This window comes from Pleurodeles waltl, chromosome 3_1 (assembly GCF_031143425.1).
Source record: "Pleurodeles waltl isolate 20211129_DDA chromosome 3_1, aPleWal1.hap1.20221129, whole genome shotgun sequence".
NCBI lineage: Eukaryota > Metazoa > Chordata > Amphibia > Caudata > Salamandridae > Pleurodeles > Pleurodeles waltl.
Window position 1 is genome coordinate 1949909359 of NC_090440.1, and position 18705 is coordinate 1949928063.

Below are 18705 nucleotides of genomic sequence, written 5' to 3' on the forward strand. Positions count from 1 at the left end.
TCGTGGGCCTGTCCATTCTCTCATGCTTGTCAACATGTGACTGTGAGGATATCTGCTTTCCTGTTTGATTATATCTGCCCTGCCTGTGAAAACTATGCAGATTAAGGCAGCAATGGCTGCTCATTGCAAACCTGTGGAAATTAAACTACATACCGCATGAGAAGTTGATTTGAAGCAAGTTAGTCACCATGTTTCATGTCCAAGGAATTAATTCAAAGGATGAGCAAAAAATATAAATATGGGCTACCTCTTCCCCATCATCGGCGTTTCCCCTTTTTCAACAGAAAACTAGGCACATTTTAAAGAAGACTGATAGTTTCTTTGGCAGAAGAGATTAGTCGTTTCCTGGCTAATTAACTTGCACTGACCACAGCACAGAATTGCTGAAATTCCAGTGCATCAATAAAATAAACTCCTGCCATCAATTTTCACTCAAAAAATAAATGAGCTGTAGGCAAGGGATCCTGCTTTTGCCATGGAGTGCCGTTGTGATCTTGCATCACTCTTGACAATATGAGCTTTAGTAAGTTACCTCACAGGGGTATATCACAGCCAGTGGCCTAAGGGGGTGATGTTGAGATTCAGCAAGGGGCAGTGGTAGGTTTCTAACATTGGTCAAAAGTTGATTCTTTAGTGCCGCTTAAGGAATCCAACCCTTGTAAGTCCAAATATAGAGGGTCATAAAATTCAAATCCATGTCCATCTGTCTCACTTGTTGCTTAGAGGTCGAAATTCCATGTAATGAGTTCACCACACCCAATTATTGCCGGTTGTGTTACCCCTGCAGCCTCTCACCTTTCCCCAGGTCAATTTCAGCAGGTAAAACCCGCTGAAGTTCACAGGAGAAAGGGAAAATCATAAGGCTTGCCCGGAAATGCAGCATTCAGAGAAATAGTCACCGAATTCCACGTTATGCCTCATTTCTTAGTTTGAAAGGTATTTACAGAACCTGGCAAATATTTCACACTGAGTTCCGCATTTATGCGGCCAGTAAATGTCTCATGCTCCTCGGCCCCTCTTAGGATCAGGGATGTCTTGAAAAATAAATGGTACTCCGCGCATTTTTAGAGAACTTTGAAAGTGTTATCGGATAGAAAGTGACAGGATTTCAAAGACCAATTTACGGGATAATCTGGGTCTCTCCCACGGAGATATTTAGATAATTAATGTAAAACGGTGCATTTGAAAGCATACCGTTAACACCGCATAAAGACTTGCAGGTCACCTCCAATCTCCGCCTGACTCAATCGCTCACTTCCTTTCCATCATTTCCCTTTTTTTCTTACTTATCTCCCTAATTCTCCCTCTCCGTTATTGCCTCTCTTTAGCTACCCCATTTTCCTATCTCCACTTGCTAGCTCTTCAGCCTGTTAAATTCCCTTCAGCTTGCCCTCTCTTTACCTCAACCTGTCTCTACTTTCACTGTGTTCCCTTTCCCTTACCATTACTCTGTGTCTGGAACTTTAAGGGGCATATTTATAATGCCCTAGGGCCACCTTGCGTCACATTAACGTCATTATTTTTTACGTTAATGTGGCCCAACGAGGCCGAAATCCATACACCGTATTTACAGAGTAGCGCAATGCATGCATTGCGCCACTCTGTAACCCTTTACGCTACATTATGCCTGAGCCAGGCATAATGTATGCAAAGGGGGCGTTCCCCCGTTAGGGGAGCTGGAAAAATAGCGTAAGGAAATCTATGAGATTTCCTTGCGCCATTTTTTATGGCACTTTCAACGCCTGCTCAAGAGCAGCATTAAAAGCGGCTTCCATTCTTTAGAATGGGGCCGGTCCTATGTACTCTGCAGAAGTAGCACCAATATTTCGGCGCTACTCCTGCAGAGTACATCAATAGCGTCATGAGAAATGACGCTATTGCCCCCGACCCTGCGCCATTGTGCACCATATGCAAATGGCGCACACATGGTGGTGGTAGGCGTTCCTAAGGGGGCAGGGAAAGTGGATTTGCAGTTGTTCCAACGCCACTTTCCATAAATGTGCCCCTTAGTCTCTCTTCCTTTCCTTTCTAAATGAAGAGAACTTGGCACCTGAAGAGGCCAGAGTGGGTAATGCAGGGTAAAATTAATGGGACATGTCAGGGATGGTTGTAAAACAGGTTGTAAACAGTTTCAGTCGTGCTAGTTTCCATGAGACCACTGGCTGCAGCACAACGTTTACCTAAAGACTCCCAGTCAGTCGTATGCTGTGTGTACGTTATGTCAATTGTATCTATGGGGGGCAGCTTCTTCTAAGTAAGGGCAATAAACTAGTCTTCTCTCGGTTTTTATGAGCATAGAATCCAGCCATACGTCTCCAAGGAAAGTGCTCAGCCCACGAGAAGTTGCTATGGGCATATCCATACGTGCAGTCCCCCTTTATGCAAAACATTATCCCGATATATGGAGTCACATATTCAAAAGTCAACCTCTATAATGGCACATGAGGGATGCTCCCATGTTCCACTTACTCATTTTTCTCTCTATGCCACACTTTCTTGAAAGAATAGGAAAAACGAAAACAAAAATCGGATATTTTGAACAACCCTCAGAATTCTATACCCAATTTACTTCAGGAAATGGACATGTTTGCACCATGTCAGGATGTGAACTAAACGAAGATAAATCAGAGCCTCTTCCCTGACTAAAATCTGCTTTGAACACTCAAAAGAGTGAAAATTAAGATGAAGCCCATCCCATGCAACATATTAAGGAAACCTGTTTGCAGGAGAGTTGGCCACTATTTCCAACACAAGAAGAGAGTAACGCCATAGTCCCTACCCAACCTGTCCGGGTGGGGGTGACTGGACACAATAAAAATGATAGTCACTCCCAAGACACTACATTCCAGTTACGTGCTCCCAAATTCTTTCTTATCTCGTTCTTACGTAACCTCAATGGGCATCATCCTTCTTTCTCTGGAATGGAGAAACACCCAAAACGTTTGCTTTGAAAGTACAGTCACCTAGGTTTGACGCTAGATTTCCTAACTTCTAGTAATATAAGGGCGCCTTAAGAGAGTCTCAAGCCGTTCAAAGATAACTTGCACTATGCAACCCTCGAGCCCCAGTGGGTCACATTATAAGGCGTCCTGAGAGAAGCACTGCCATTAGGTGTCTTTGCATCTACTCATGATCGGAAAGCATAGCCTGCCCTAATTCTGATGACCCCCACCAACGATTTAATCAACAAATGCAGCAAAATCCTCAATCTATGCAAAAACAAGTTTCAATAAAATATTATGGTATAATAATGGTCTCAGAATGACAACACACCATCCGTTCTGGGAGCTCATAGATTAATAACCACTAAATAACTATTTGACAAAGAAGCACTCATCCACTCCCTAGAGGCAATAAAACTGAAGGGAAAAATGCGGCAGCAGAAAAGGGGTAGAGTCATGAGGGGTGGAGTCATAAAAAACAGTGCCTGACAGTCAATCTATACATTTATTTTTCAAAAATTCTGCAACAAAGAAATTGGTAACAAGGGCAAACGTGACAGTAAATCTGTTCTGGCTTGATTGGGTGCAAAGACAGCACTTTAAAGTATCGTTATGGTTATTACTCAGCAAGAAATAGCATATGAGCTCATGATACAGTGGTACGACACCCCTGCGCACCTACAATCCATGTTGCCTGCGACCGCCGCCATCTGTTGGAGATGCAGTACGGCAGTTGTTGACTTCCAATATATATGGTGGTCGTGCAACCCATCACTATTTTCTGGAAGGAAATCCTGGGCCATATTTAAAACACACTGGGATACACCATACCAGCAGACTATTGGGCAATCATCCTGGGAATATTCCAGGTGACGCTAACAGCAGCGACCAATGTGGACTGGAATCTTGTCCACCATATGACAGGTGCAGCAAAGCAACTATTAGCCCTAGCCTGGAAAACCACAGCTGCCCCTTCTGTCGCGGCTCGGTTTACATGGCTATGGCACGTCCCAGCCACGGAACAAATGTCGCACTACATTTCATTCTCTGAAAGAAATGTACACTTCTCTAGCAATCCTTGATCGACTATATGTTTTGAACGGAATACCTCTGTTTCTGGCCACCAATACCCCGAGCCCATCACCTGTTTGACTGATGAATATCCATGGCAGCACAATGGCACCCCCAACACTGTTGGGCAGCGATTGTCGGGTGGTACTCCCCCACTAAGGTCCCCTCTCCTACCTGTTGTCCGCTCTTCCCCCCACGGGCCTTTAACACTTGCAGGCACCATTCCCCCCTCTCAGCTGGAGGTTCCCCTTTCCTTTCGTTTTACTTTGTTTCATCCTACTGTTGGCCTTTTGGTCTCCATGTTTGGGTCTTTCTGGGCAGAGCCCAATCGCTCTCCCTCAGTCACTCCCTCGCATCTCTGGAACACCATCAGGGGAGGGGACACATTGTTTAGCGGGCCCTGTCCTTATGTTTCCATGTCAGTCGGCACAGACACGGAGATCCTTTTTATTATCTCTGCATGCTAACCCCGTGGCGTTCCCTAGCACTTTCCCTCAAAATATCTCCTTACCGTAGGCCTCTTTGGCCGCCATCTGCATAGCTTGTCATACCTTTTCTGAATGTTGCAACTGTTGAACAATGTAATGTGCACATATGTATCAAGCGGGCCTCAAAACCGGCACCTATACTGTGCAGTTTTCTTCTATGTTATTGTACCAATGGTTGAAAATCTAATAAACAGATATTGAGCAAAAAAGAATCTTATGGTGCTAAGGCACCTGCTTCAGTGACCTTTGTAAAACCAGCAAATTGCAGGAAATCATAATAATGGTAATATAACTGGTGAATAATGCACTTGCTGGACAGATCTGCGTATTGTCTAATCACAGGCTTGACTCCAAGTAGAATAAAGGGTTAATGTGTCGCCTCCAAAGCACAGTGTGTAACATGCAGATTACATATTGTTATATTATATAAATGGGTAAGTAGGTTACTGCTTTTGACACAGAGATACTTTTATAACTCGCAATTCCTAAATTGCAATCCCTTTACTACTGACAGTGAGCTATGTACCAACATCTAGAATCTGCATGCAGGGGCGGTGTGATTTGACACTAATCAAGATGGCCACAGCCTAGTAAAGCTCTGGACTCTTAACACCCTAATCCCCCATCATCCGCCCAATTATCCGCATATATGCGCTGACAACAAATTCTTGAAATCTGTCTGACTTCGACGAAGCACTGGGACCGCCGATCACCGCCCATACCCAGGCTTACTGCTGGCCGAGGACAGCAGCGGTGAGGCCGGCCTCACCCCACAGTGTTAAAGAGCTGATTGCTGGATACTGAGGTGGGAAGGACCGCTGGGCGCGAGTGGAACCCGGTGGCAGCGTGGGGAGCAGTGGTCCCGACCTCTGCCAAGGTGGCGGTGCCACTTTGAGGGATGCCGGAGAGCACAGTGGAAAGCAATCGGGCCGGAGGCGGAGAGACCTAGTAGGCCACTACAAGGAGGAAGCTGGGGCCCACAGCACCCCCCGAGCAACAGGAGCGGGGCCTCTCTGAAACGGGAGTGGGCTGTTTGTAGCCTCCAGCGCACATGTTCAGGCAAGGCAGGCCTGGACATCAGACCGGTGTGGCGGCCTGAAGACCCTGCCCATAAATTGGGCTGGATGAGGACATCGCCCCGTGGGTTGCTGGAGGGCTGTGGAGGTGTGTGCTGGCTGCTTCGAGCAGGCCCTGATCTGCTAATACACTGAGGGCCCCGTGCGCAGCAGTGGTGAAGGACAGGGTGCAGAGTGTGGCAGCACAGGGATGCACCAGTGGATACAGGAGAGGAGTGGGCCAACAGGCCTGAGTAGGAGTGGCTGACACAGGGGAGTACAATTGGAGCCTGACAAGACTGTGCGGGCTGCTGCAGAGAAAGCACCCGTACCCACGGCCTAACACAGGTGAGTCAGAGTGACACAGCTGCACTGGGCTACGGGTATCCTCTCCTTGGATCAGGTGGGGAGGGCCCCTTCACCCCCACCTCTGGACGATTTGCAGGGCCCTGGGGCCACAAACCCAAAGAAATCTGAAACCAGGAGAGGAGGTGATGAGAAGTCTGATACAGCAGCAGTGCCCGGGGCTCCCCTAACAAAGGTAAGACGTTCATTTAGGGCCTATCACTGAGATCCTCCTCAAAGACTTCCCTGGCAACATAACGCACATGGGTGAGTGCAGGCCACGGAGTGGCGGGGAGGGACCCCCTTGTATGAACAATGACCTCACTGCACCACATGGAACAGTACGATACAAGACAAAACCCCCATCTACCACTCCCTAGACGCAGGGCGCTGACGGGCCGCTCAACACCCGGATAGCTGGACTCCTTTGGGAATCTTTAGTGGGTGCCTGCAGAATATCTCTACACCGGGGGGGTTGCTCCCCAAGGGAATATGTTGTGTTGGTGATGCTAGAGAGGGGTTCGCTTGTGTACGGCCGGGAACCTCTTTGGTGGGGCCGCAGAGAAACAGACAGGCTCAGTGGTGGCCCTGTGCCACATCTGCAGCCATGATGCTACGGGATAAAGCAGTGGGTATGCCAGTGCAACAACAAAAAATATATAAATATGCTAAGCACAATGTCCCCGGGAGCGGCGCAGGAGCAGTTGGAGGGACTCCCTAGTTCAAGATACCACCCAGACAGCGGCTATACTGCAGGCAATTAACAATTTGAAGGTTACCATGAAGGGCAAAATGGGGGAACTTAAGGTGGATTTGGTCCTCATCAGACAAGATCTGAGCAACACCACGCACAGAGTTACAGAAGCTGAAGGACACCTCTCAGAAACGGAAGACACAGTCAAATCTCAAGAGGAACGCCTGCCAAAGCTATAATGTTTGGTGAATCAACTCGAGGCTAAGGCAGAAGATGCAGAGGGCTGGTCCAGAAGGAACAACCTACGAATGATGGCAATCCCCAAAGGTGCAGAAGGCTATAAGTCTACTAAATTCATGTGGGACTGGCTACTGAGCTGGGTCTCCAGTGACGACGTCTCAACGTGCTTTATTATGGAACGTGCCCATGGAGCACTGACAGCTAAGCCCCCGGTGGGTGCCCCACCATGATCGTTTATAGTACGGCTTCTCAACTATGTGGACAGGGATGGAGTCCTCAAGGCAGCGAGACAAGCAGAGCCCCAGAAATTTCAATCTACCACAGTAATGATTTTTCCAGATTACACCTTGAAGGTACAACAGTAACGACGATCTTTCCTGGAGTCTAAAACTAAACTGAGAGCAATGGGGCTCACCTACATGGTCTTATTTCTGGCCCGCCTAAAAGTTATCTATCAAGAAAAATCCCTTTTCTTCGATAAACCAGAGGCAGTTTAGAATTGGATTGAGGAATGACCACCCAGGACGCTGCCCTCTCAGTCCTCTATGCAAAATGAAGGTACCAAGATGTCAGGAAGGGAATGGCACATGGCGCTGCGACAGCGGACGCAGTGAAGGGGGTGGCATACCTGCTCAATGGAACAATGGGTGGTCAGAGAAGGGAAAGACATGGCCACATCTCCAGCGAGTCCCGGGACTTCACAGCACAGAGGTCGCTGTCGACCACACAGCAGAAAGACTGATTGTTCAGCAGATGGTCACCTGCAATTAAGTATGTATGTAAATGGGGTCTTAGGGGGGCAGGTAGGGTGCAACATGTAGATGACCAAACTTATTGTTCGGTGGGGGCTCATTGATATTGGGGAGGGAGGATTTGGTGCAGGGAGTGCTACAAATTACAGTTTAGCCCGGTTGGCTAGGTGCCAAGCCACGACATGACAGGTACTTCTAGTTTGGGAAATATGGGGTGGGAGCTGGGATAGAGGGGAGGAAGGGAGAGGGGTGAGTTTGTTTTGCTTTTGTAAGTTAATGAGAAAATGGCAGCATGCCAACACAGCACACATCAAAGGATGGTGGGTACAGGGTTCAGGCATATTTGTCAACGGTGGACACCGCTATGATGGAGATCAGTAATCTAATCCTCTCCAGGGTGGGCACACTTAAAATATTGTCCTGGAAAGTGAATGGAATTCTAGATAAAATCAAATGGGGAGCAGTCCTTAGGTCAGCACTGAGAACCGAGGCGGACATTGTGCTTCTTCAAGAAACACACTTAATGGGCAATACCTGTCCATTCCTTGCACGCAAAAGATACTCATAGGTTTATCATGCAGGATTTTATCGGCGCTCCAGAGGCGCAGCCATATTAATTAGAAAGCGTACTCCACCTGGCAGTTACACGCATGTGGACAGACGACCTGGGTCGATATGTGGCTGTCACCATGACTCTTCAGGGCCAGCCTATATCAATTATATGTGTCTATGCCCCACCCCACCTTATGAAGGATTTCCAACCTAAATTGGGAGGACTACTCAAGGATTTACCGGAGGTCCCATGGATATTGGGGGGAGATCTGAATGGGGCATGCAATCTCCATATGGACCGCTCCTCGGGTGGGAGTGGGTCAACATATTTAGCAACTTTTATACGCAATCTGAAACTAGCAGATGTATGGAGAACACAACATCCATCTTAGAGAGGCTACACCTTTCACACCGGGGCACATCAAGGAATAGATTATTTTCTCATGCACGAGAAGGAGTGTCTGACGGTGATAGATATGAGACACTTAGCGAGGGGACTATCTGACCACTCACCAATAGAGATGATGTTAACCTGGGGCATGGGAGGGGAGAGGGCTGGATGGAGGATGGATAGATGGTATTTCCAACAGGACGATTTCAGGGAAATGTGACAATGCAGTGAGCAATACTTTGCAGATAATCTGAGCTTGGTGGACTCGCAGAAAGTGGTACTGTGGCTCAAAAGGCATGCTTGAGGGATCAGATCATCAGTTATATGAAAGGCCATATAGAGATGAGTAGGCAGAAGATCCAGGACCTATAGGGGCGCATCCTGGATGTAGAGGGCCGCCTTGCTTCCCCAGCTCAGGAAAACCTCCTGCATGACCTGGCACACACACAGACTCTGCTGAGACAGGAACTAACACAGGAAGCACGGGAAGACTGGGAGGTTACACGCAGCATAGCCTACCAATGGGGCGATAAAGCCAGTAAACCTTTGCACTGGCTGTGCATACCTAGGCCAGGGCTGGCCACCATACCATACTTGCAGTTGAGGGACGGCTCAAGGGTGTTGGGCCATGGGCAGATGGTTCAGGTTTTTGACAATTATCACCAAGAGTTCTACCAGGCAGATCAGGTGGGCCTACGCTCGGATCTCCCCCAGTTTGTGCAGAACCTACCAGTCTCAAGTCCCTCAGCAGAAGACAGGGACTCCCTACAGGTGGACATTACTGTTGAAGAATTAAGAGCTGCATTGGCCCAGCTGAACCCTGGGAAAGCGCCCAGACCGGGCAGCTTCCCACCGAGTACTGGCGATTGGTATGGCAACTGGCAGGCCAGCCTGTGCTGGAAGTGTATCAATAAGCTCTGGAAAAGGGTTTATACCCCTGGATCTTCGAACTGCAGATATCGTAGTACTGCCTAAACCAGGAACTGCTGACCAACACTGCAAAGATTTTGGACCTATCTCGCTATTGAATACAAAGGTTAAGGTGTGGGCAAAGGCACTGGCCAATCGCTTGGGAAGCATTATTGATCATCTGGTACACCCAGATCAATCTGGGTTTATGCTGACGCGTGCTACAAGGCACATGCATGCATAATGCTATTGCCCTATGCAAATCAGTGGGGGAACACAAGGCCTTGCTATCCACTGATTTTCAGAAAGCCTTTCATTCGGTTGACTGGGCATATATGTTCACACTTCTTGAGCGGATTGGTTGTGGACCACGGATTCTTAACTATGTGAGGCTTCTTTTTACCGATCTCAGAGCTAGGGTGCGCATGGGGGGACAGGTCTCAGACTCGTTTCCAGTGGAGAGGGGCACACGTCAGTGTTGTCCCTATCTCCCTTGCTGTTTTCAGTTGCGATAGAGCCACTGGCCGCCTGGGTGAGGGTGGATCCATTATAAAGGGGCTTCCAATGGGAGAAAGTGGAAAGTGACCGAATATCGTTATATGCTGACGACGTACTCCTGTACTTGAGAGAACCTGAGATATCTAGACAGAGGTCATTGCAAATCCTAGAGGTATTTGGCGAAGTTCTCGGGCTCCATATCAACCCTGGGAAGTCGGTATTTATCCTATAGCCCTGTGCCCGACTGAAATGATTCAACCTGGAGGGTTCAAGTAATTGGAGGTGTTTGTCCTTTGGAGCGCACATAGTTCCTTTGAGAGGAACTTGGCACCACAGCTAGAGAGATTGTCTAATGATATATTGTTCTAGAAGGCTCCCTCATTGTCATTACTGGGGCGTTCTGTCATATTTAAAATGGTGCCGCTACCACGCCTTTTATACCATTTGCAGAACCATCTGTTTCCCATCACTAAATCCTTTTTCCAGAAAGTGAACACCCAGTTGCGTACATTGCTCTGGGGGAGCGGGACTCCCCACATCTCCTTAGATAAGTGTTGTCGACTAGTGTCTGAGGGAGGCATAGTCACACCGGATATTTGCCTGTATTACTGGGCGTCACATCTTCATATAATCAATGATAGATGGTTCGGGGGGTTCACAGACCAGGCTTATGTCCTCGAGGGAACAGTCATGGGAATACGGCACCTACCACACACGCTATATGGAGGAGCCCCAAGAAGGGGTATTACCTCCAGTTGACAAACATGACAAAGCATAACTATTACAGACATATAAAATTTTCCTAAGAAGCATGCCGGATCCTATGGAGACGGTACTTAGGGCCTGGGAGACAAACCTAGGAGACTTAGATGATGATGACTGGAGGTAGGCATTGGAGGCACCAAAAGAGACAGCCATAGCTTCACAATTCAGGCACATTCAACTAAAACTATTCCATCACACCTATTACATCAGGGTGCGACTTCATCACATGGGCTTTCTGACCAATAGAGCTTATCTGCGTTGTGAGGATACACCAGGAAACTTAACACATACGTTCTGGCACTGCTCAGCCCTTGCACGTTCCTGGCAGGGGGTCCTCAGACAGTTGGAGGAGGTATTAGGCTGGAAAATTCTGAGGGACCCTAAATGTATCCTTCTACACATTACCAACAGGCTTGGAGGCACACAATATCAAAAGACGCTCCTGTGGCTGGGTCTAATGCTTGCTAAGAGGGATATTGCAAAAGCATGGAAGGAGGTACATGCCTCCTCGATCGAGGGTTGGACCCGAGGTATGGATTTCTGTATGGGATTGGAAAGACCCATATAAGTAGCAAGGGGTTGCCCCAAAAAGTATGACAAAATATGGAATGGTTGGGCAGAGGCACAAGGGATACATCTGGAACCGGTCCCAGATAAATCATGGACATTTAGCAATTAAGAAGGGGTTCAAATGGACATTGAAAGAACAGAGAGCCACTACTGGCTGAGTCGGAGGGAGGGGGAAGCCTCCAGACCTGCATGTGTTGCCTAGGTCTTTGCATGTTCCTGAGATATGCTATGTATTGGTACTGAGTGTCAATGCTTCTATGTCTATTGTTGTTTTCTTTGTTTGTGAAGGGCCTGGATGCCCTGATGTAACCGAAGGAGAAAAGTTAATAAAAAGTTTCTATAAAAAACATAAAGAAACCGCATGCAAACTGCAAGGCATGAGTTTAGAAGCTTATTGTTTTTTTTTCTCAATCTGTCATTATTATAAAACTACTAAAAAGTGTTTCTTTGGGTAGTAATAAAGACTTATTAGTATAGACAACTACAAACATCTCATTATGTTGTAAATTCTGACTTTGTGTTCCTTTCAGCCGTGCACTCTTAACCCCTTGGGAGCGGTGGCCGACACCAGGCAGGGGGTTAATAAATCCTCAGGTGTGTCGCACCCGAGGATGTATTATTATTTTTTTCTCCCCAGGAGACACAGAAGCTTTTCCGTGTCTCCCCCCGCCCCCCACCCGCCCCATTGTGACGTCAGCGCACCTTCCTTTGTTGATTTCCCCATCAGAGCAGGAAGCGGCCTTGCGGCGGCTTCCTACTCCCATGGGGAAAACGGCCCCAAACTGCCTTCCCCACATTTGGGAAGGCCTCGTAAGAAAGGGGAGACTCTCCCCTTTCTTACAAGGCCTTCCTGAAAGTGCTTCCTGGCCCCCGATCGCAGCTGTGCTGCGATCGGGGGCCAGGAAACACCACTAGACACCAGGGATTTCACTTGGAGGGGTCGGCCCCCTCAGAAACGGGCCGACCCCCCCCGGGGCATATTTTTTTTTAAAAAGGTAGGTGCCCCATGGGCGGGGCAATATTGTTTTTTTAGTAGTTGTAGGGTTTCCCTGGGGGCCATTTTGGCCCCCAAGGAAACCATACACTACTAAAAAGAAATATATATATATATATATATATATATATATATATATATATAGATCTATATGTATAGATATATCTATGTAGATATATCTACATGGATATATCTATAGATAGATCTCTCTATATATGTATATATAGATCTATCTATAGATATCTATGTAGGTAGATATATCTATATAGAGATAGATCTATATATATGTATATAGATCACTTTTGTCAATACATGTGTGGTTTCCCTGGGGGCTGCGATCGGCCCCCAGGAAAACCAGGCCCACATATAAAAGTGATCTATATATATATATATATATGTATATATATATATATATATTTGCCACCAGTTGTCTTGCAGTTGCAGCTTGCGTCTTCAAAGCAATGCACATACTTCAACTGACGCATTTCACCTGGAGCTTTTAGGCAGCAATAAAAAAGTCAAGTAAGTATTGTGATTATGTTTCTGCTACAAAAGGATCAGACTTTTGTCTAGTGGCAGTTTTAGTGAAGCGCAGAAGGTTTATATAACTACTACAAAGAGCAAATCTGTATTTTATGTCAATAGCTGAGTACATTAGTAAAGTCAGCTATTACCTGTGCTATAATACAAATGAAATGTATGTGCGGGGTGGGGGGCGGCTATGGAGAGATGAAGGGCACTTTTGCTGGGTGGTAATGAGGGAATCCGAGGAGGAGGGAGTGGGAGCACCAATAATGATTGTTGGACTGGGCGCAGGAGGTGCTAAAGACTGTGACGAATGGTATGTGACAAGGTGTTTTTTGAGTGTCTTGAAAGAACATGCTGATTGAGGGAAGAAGCGCAGGTAAGGTGGCCTCTACTGTTGCACGTATCTCACACACACCATCGATTTTGTGACTGTCTACGTAGGCTAGTGTTTTAGAGCAACAGTTTAGCCAATAGCAGAGATGGCATCTTGATGGATGACTGCTGCCGTCACTCGGGTTATAGAGGACAGCTCTGACATAGGATCAGAGACTGAGACATCAGATACTGAGACAGCATCTGAGGGATAGGACAATGGCGCAGACTCTGGGAGTGATTTTTCAGTCGGAGGAGTCCCATTCGATAACTCCTCTTCCAGTACATTATGAGGGAGGTGATGAGGACAGTCCTGCTGTCCCTTCGCAAGCACAGTCGGTGCAACGGGGTAATAGTGGGTTAGCCCAACCCAGAAAGCAGGTGAATGCGGCGGCAAGCAGAGAGAGAGAGTGCTCTCTTGGGAGCTCCCCAATTTAGTTCAGCCCCAAATTCCACCACCCAAATCGTATTGTGGAGACATCAAAATTATCTATCACATATCTATTATCTTTTGTAAGGCAGGCACCTGTGTTTTTGGTCCTGGGTTCGGCGGCCATATAGAGAAACATTCTAAACCCAAACATTTCTGGAAACTAGACATACGGGGGAGTCCACAGAGGTGTGACTTGTGTGGATTCCCCAACGTTTTCTTATCCAGAATACCCTGCAAAGCTAAAATGTTGAATAAAAACTCAATTTTTCTCGCATTTCTGTAAAAAAAAACGTCATACTTCTATAGCGCACTACTCACCCGTTAGGGTCTCAAGGCACTGTACGCATACCGCTGTGGAACCCCTCCTGGCTTTTCCCTGTGAGGTGCCCACTCCTGGGCAACCTCCAAGGTGAAGCCTGGCATCCCAGCACTGTTGGGGCCGTTGTGGAGATTAAGCAAGCTATTGCCCAGAGTTACAGAGTGGGACCCATGAATTTGAATATACACTGATGCAAGAATTATCAGGTCCGAGGAAATTGAGCGCAAGACCTCTGAGGCAGGAATTGAACCCTGGTCCTGGGCCAGATTTCTGCATCAGGGTCTGCCGCTCTAACCATTGAGCCACACTTCTGTCACACAAACTACAGGAATATGCTGGGATCCACAAAATTCCTACCACCCAGTGATTCCTCACCTGTCCTGATAAAAACACTACCCCACTTGAGTGCCTATACCTAGTGCCTGCGTCAGGAATGGATCACCCTAGGGTCAACAGCTGCCTCATGTAAGGTCCAACATTGACCGTTGTGTGATCTATTCCTGTCGCGGGCACCAGGCCTACCCACACAAGTGAGGTACCATTTTTATTGGGAGACTTGGGGGAACGCTGGGTGGAAGGAAATTTGTGGCTCCTCTCAGATTCCAGAACTTTCTGTCACCGAAATGTGAGGAAAAGGTGTTTTTTTAGCCACATTTTCAGGTTTGCAAAGGATTCTGGGTATCAGAACCTGGTCAGAGCCCCACAAGTCACCCCTTCTTGGATTCCCCTAGGTCTCTAGTTTAAAAAAATGCACAGGTTTCCCTAGGTGCCGGCTGAGCTAGAGGCCAAAATCTACAGGTAGGCACTTTGCAAAAAACACCTCTGTTTTCTGTCAAAAAATGAGATGTGTCCACGTTGTGTTTTGGGGCATATCCTGTTGTGGGCGCTAGGCCTACCCACACAAGTGAGGTATCAATTTTATCGGGAGACTTGGGGGAACGCTGGGTGGAAGGAAATTTGTGGCTCGTCTCAGATTCCAGAACTTTCTGTCACCGAAATGTGAGGAAAATGTGTTTTTTAAGCCAAATTTTGAGGTTTGCAAAGGATTCCGGGTAGCAGAACCTGGTCAGAGCCCCACAAGTCACCCCATCTTGGATTCCCCTAGGTCTCTAGTTTTAAAAAATGCACAGGTTTGGGAGGTTTCCCTAGCTGCCGGCTGAGCTAGAGGCCAAAATCTACAGGTAGGCACTTTGCAAAAAACACCTCTGTTTTCTGTCAAAAAATGGGATGTGTCCACGTTGTGTTTTGGGGCATTTCCTATCGCGGGCGCTAGGCCTACCCACACAAGTGAGGTACCATTTTTATTGGGAGACGTGGGGGAACGCTGGGTGGAAGGAAATTTGTGGCTCCTTACAGATTCTAGAACTTTCTGTCACCGAAATGTGAGGAAAAGGTGTTTTTTTGGCCACATTTTGAGGTTTGCAAAGGATTCTGGGTAACAGAACCTGTTGAGAGCCCCACAAGTCACCCCATCCTGGATTCCCCTAGGTGTCTAGTTTTCAAAAATGCACAGGTTTGGTAGGCTTCCCTAGGTGCCGGCTGAGCTAGAGGCCAAAATCTACAGCTAGGCACTTTGCAAAAAACACGTCAGATTTCAATGTAAAAATGTGATGTGTCCGTGTTGCGTTTCCTGTCGCGAGCATTAGGCCTACTCATGCAAGTGAGGTACCATTTTTATCGGGTGACTTGGGGGAACACAGAATAGCAAAACAAGTGTTATTGCCCCTTGTCTTTCTCTACATTTTTTCCTTCCAAATGTGAGACAGTATGTAAAAAAGACGTCTATTTGAGAAATGGCCTGTAATTCACATGCTAGTATGGGCACCCCGGAATTCAGAGATGTGCAAATAACCACTGCTTCTCAACACCTTATCTTATGCCCATTTTGGAAATACAAAGGTTTTCTTGATACCTATTTTTCACTCTTTATATTTCAGCAAATGAATTGCTGTCTACCCGGTATAGAAAGAAAACCCATTGCAAGGTGCACCTCATTTATTGGCTCTGGGTACCTAGGGATCTTGATGAAACCTACAAGCCATATCCTCGCAACTGGAAGAGTCCAGCACACGTAACGGTATATTGCTTTAAAAAATCTGACATTGCAGGAAAAAGTAACAGAGTAAAACGTGGAGAAAATGGCTGTTTTTTTCCGCTCACTTTCAATATTTTTTTATTTCAGCTGTTATTTTCTGTAGGAAAACCTTGTAGGATCTACACAAATGACCCCTTGCTGAATTCAGAACTTTGTCTACTTTTAATGTTTAGCTTTCCGGGATCCAGCATTGGTTTCACACCATTCCTGTCACTAACTGGAAGGAGGCTGAAAGCACCAAAAATAGTAAAAATGGGGTATGTCCCAGTTAAATGCCAAAATTGTGTTGAAAAATGTGGTTTTCTGATTCAAGTCTGCCCGTTCCTGAAAGGTCGGAAGATGGTGATTTTAGCACCAGAAATCCTTTGTTGATGCCATTTTCAGGGAAAAAAACACAAGCCTTCTTCGGCAGCCCTTTTTTCCCATTTAAAAAAAAAAAAAAACGAAATATTCGCTGTATTTTGGCTAATTTCTTGGTCTCCTCCAGGGGAAACCACAAACTCTGGGGGCCATTAGAATCCCTAGGATGTTGGGAAAAAAGGACGCAAATTTGGCGTGGATAGCTTATGTGGACAAAAAGTTATGAAGGCCTAAGCGCGAACTTTACATTTACAACTACCCCAAATAGCCAAAAAAGGGCTCAGCACTGGGGGTGGAAAAGGCCCAGCAGCTAAGAGGTTAACATATATTGCATACCAGTAAGGACGATATGTGACTCGTACACATTATGACCCTAAATTCTTGTACGTGGATTTAGACAGTTGTATAATTCTATAATGTGTGTGTGTGTGATGTAAAGCTCTAGCACTCTACATTGGGGCAAGTAGCACTATAAAAAAATACAATTAGAAAAATAAGTACTATTTAAATTGCTATTTGTGTAATTACTCATAGAGACCAATACATCTGACATTCGTACAGTGCATTCATATCTCTTATAAACAGGACATTGTCTCCCAATCGCAGTTTCTCTTAATGACTTAAGAAGTGATAACAAGCTGTGTGCGTTTGCCTCCATTGCACTAGTAATTAAGTGTTGAGCTCCAGATAGCCCCAGCCAGCATGATACTCAGACTGAAGGAGGGAGAGCTGATGGCCCTTCAAAGAGGACTTCTTGTTGGCCGAGCTAGAATCCCGACTGCATGTGCTGCTCGAAGCGGAAAGCAGACGTGTGGGCGCTGTGCTTGGAAATCAAGACCCAGCTCAATAATTGCTGCATCAGGGATCCAGATAGATCCCCCTCATTTCCTTCACTGATTGAAATAATTAACATTATCAGCATACTATGAGCAAATGTATGTTGACAGCTTTTGAACCCCAGGCCCCACTACTTAACTACAAATGCCTGAAAATATGGCAAGGAGTTTTCTTCATCATTAACGGATTGATGTGGTTGTCAAAAAGGCTTCCCCTCTGTGGACCTACCAGACTGACGCTCTTGCTTGTGCTGCAATTGAGAAAGTTTCCTAGTGGAACATATCTCTCCATCTGCCAAAGCCTTTCCCCATTATTGGTCCAACATCTCTAAGAACACTATTAGCAGTACCAACCCAGGATCTGAGCCCACAATAAAGCACTTTCCCCTATCTGCGCTTTATCACGACAGTGCATTTCCTAGAACGGAAATCAAGCTTTTCTACACATAAGTAGTGGTTGCACTACAGAGAATAACAGCTTGTTGGAAAACTTCTTATCCTCCTACAGTTACCCAGTGGTGAATTTGGTTCATTCAACTGACATGAAAGCACCTTACAGTTGACCTATTCCACAAAGCAGATGGAGTCACCAAGCCATCTTGAAAAACAATTTTGGGCTCTCCATCGCAAACAGGACCTGCTTCAAATTTCTAAGCACCCTTCATCCCCTCTCTGGTGCATTGCACCATTCCATCACATGAATTACACGCTCCATCATCACAAAATATTTTCCTTAAAGACTGCCATTTCTCCTTCCACTTTACTTGTTGCCTGTGGTCCTCATGTCGGCCAGCATCTATGTATTCATAACCCTTTTATCCTACCATATATATTCCATCATACATACCCACAGCCATGTTACCCCTTCCGTCTGCAGTGATCTGATATTTTTCTATTTCCATGATTTTTCTTTTATGTACATTGAGGGTCATCCTTTATTTCTTCAAATCTCTAAGTATCCTTCATCTATTCTCGAATGATTCCAAGCTTCATTGCTGCCCCCACCCTTTGATGATAGTACCATGATGATGCGTGTGTTCAAAGAGCTCTATAAATAAAGAAATATTAATTTGTCTCTCTCCGCCCTCCTCCAGTGATGTACCTAATCCTAATTGGTCGTTGCCTTGTATGCCTTTAGTCTTACTTTGACAAGTTTGATTTTGTTCCAGCAACAAAGCCTTCACTTCTTAGCAAGTTTGCATGTTGTATTTCTGAGGAGAAAACACAGTGTCCCACATTAACTACCGAAAAGCTATTACTAAAAAGATGCTATATAGCACAAATGCCAGCTTCAATCAACTTCTACACGGAAAAGCTATTTTTCGCAAAAAAAATAACACTATGGAAGAAATGCTTTCAGACCCAAAGCAACACGTTTGCAAATATAATCCACCAATAATGTATACAAAGGCAGCCTAACAGGTGGCAACAGGGCAAATACCCCTCAGACGCCATGCAAAGCCAGATTTATTAAAACAGCATGACCTGGCTTTGTG

General features: G+C 46.2%; 1 protein-coding gene across 2 annotated transcripts in view; it reads right to left on the bottom strand.

The window, feature by feature from the left end:
• EFCAB5 (EF-hand calcium binding domain 5) overlaps window positions 1-18705 on the bottom strand; it is a 207129-nt gene that overhangs the window by 15383 nt on the left and 173041 nt on the right. The gene's annotated exons all lie outside the window — the stretch shown is intronic.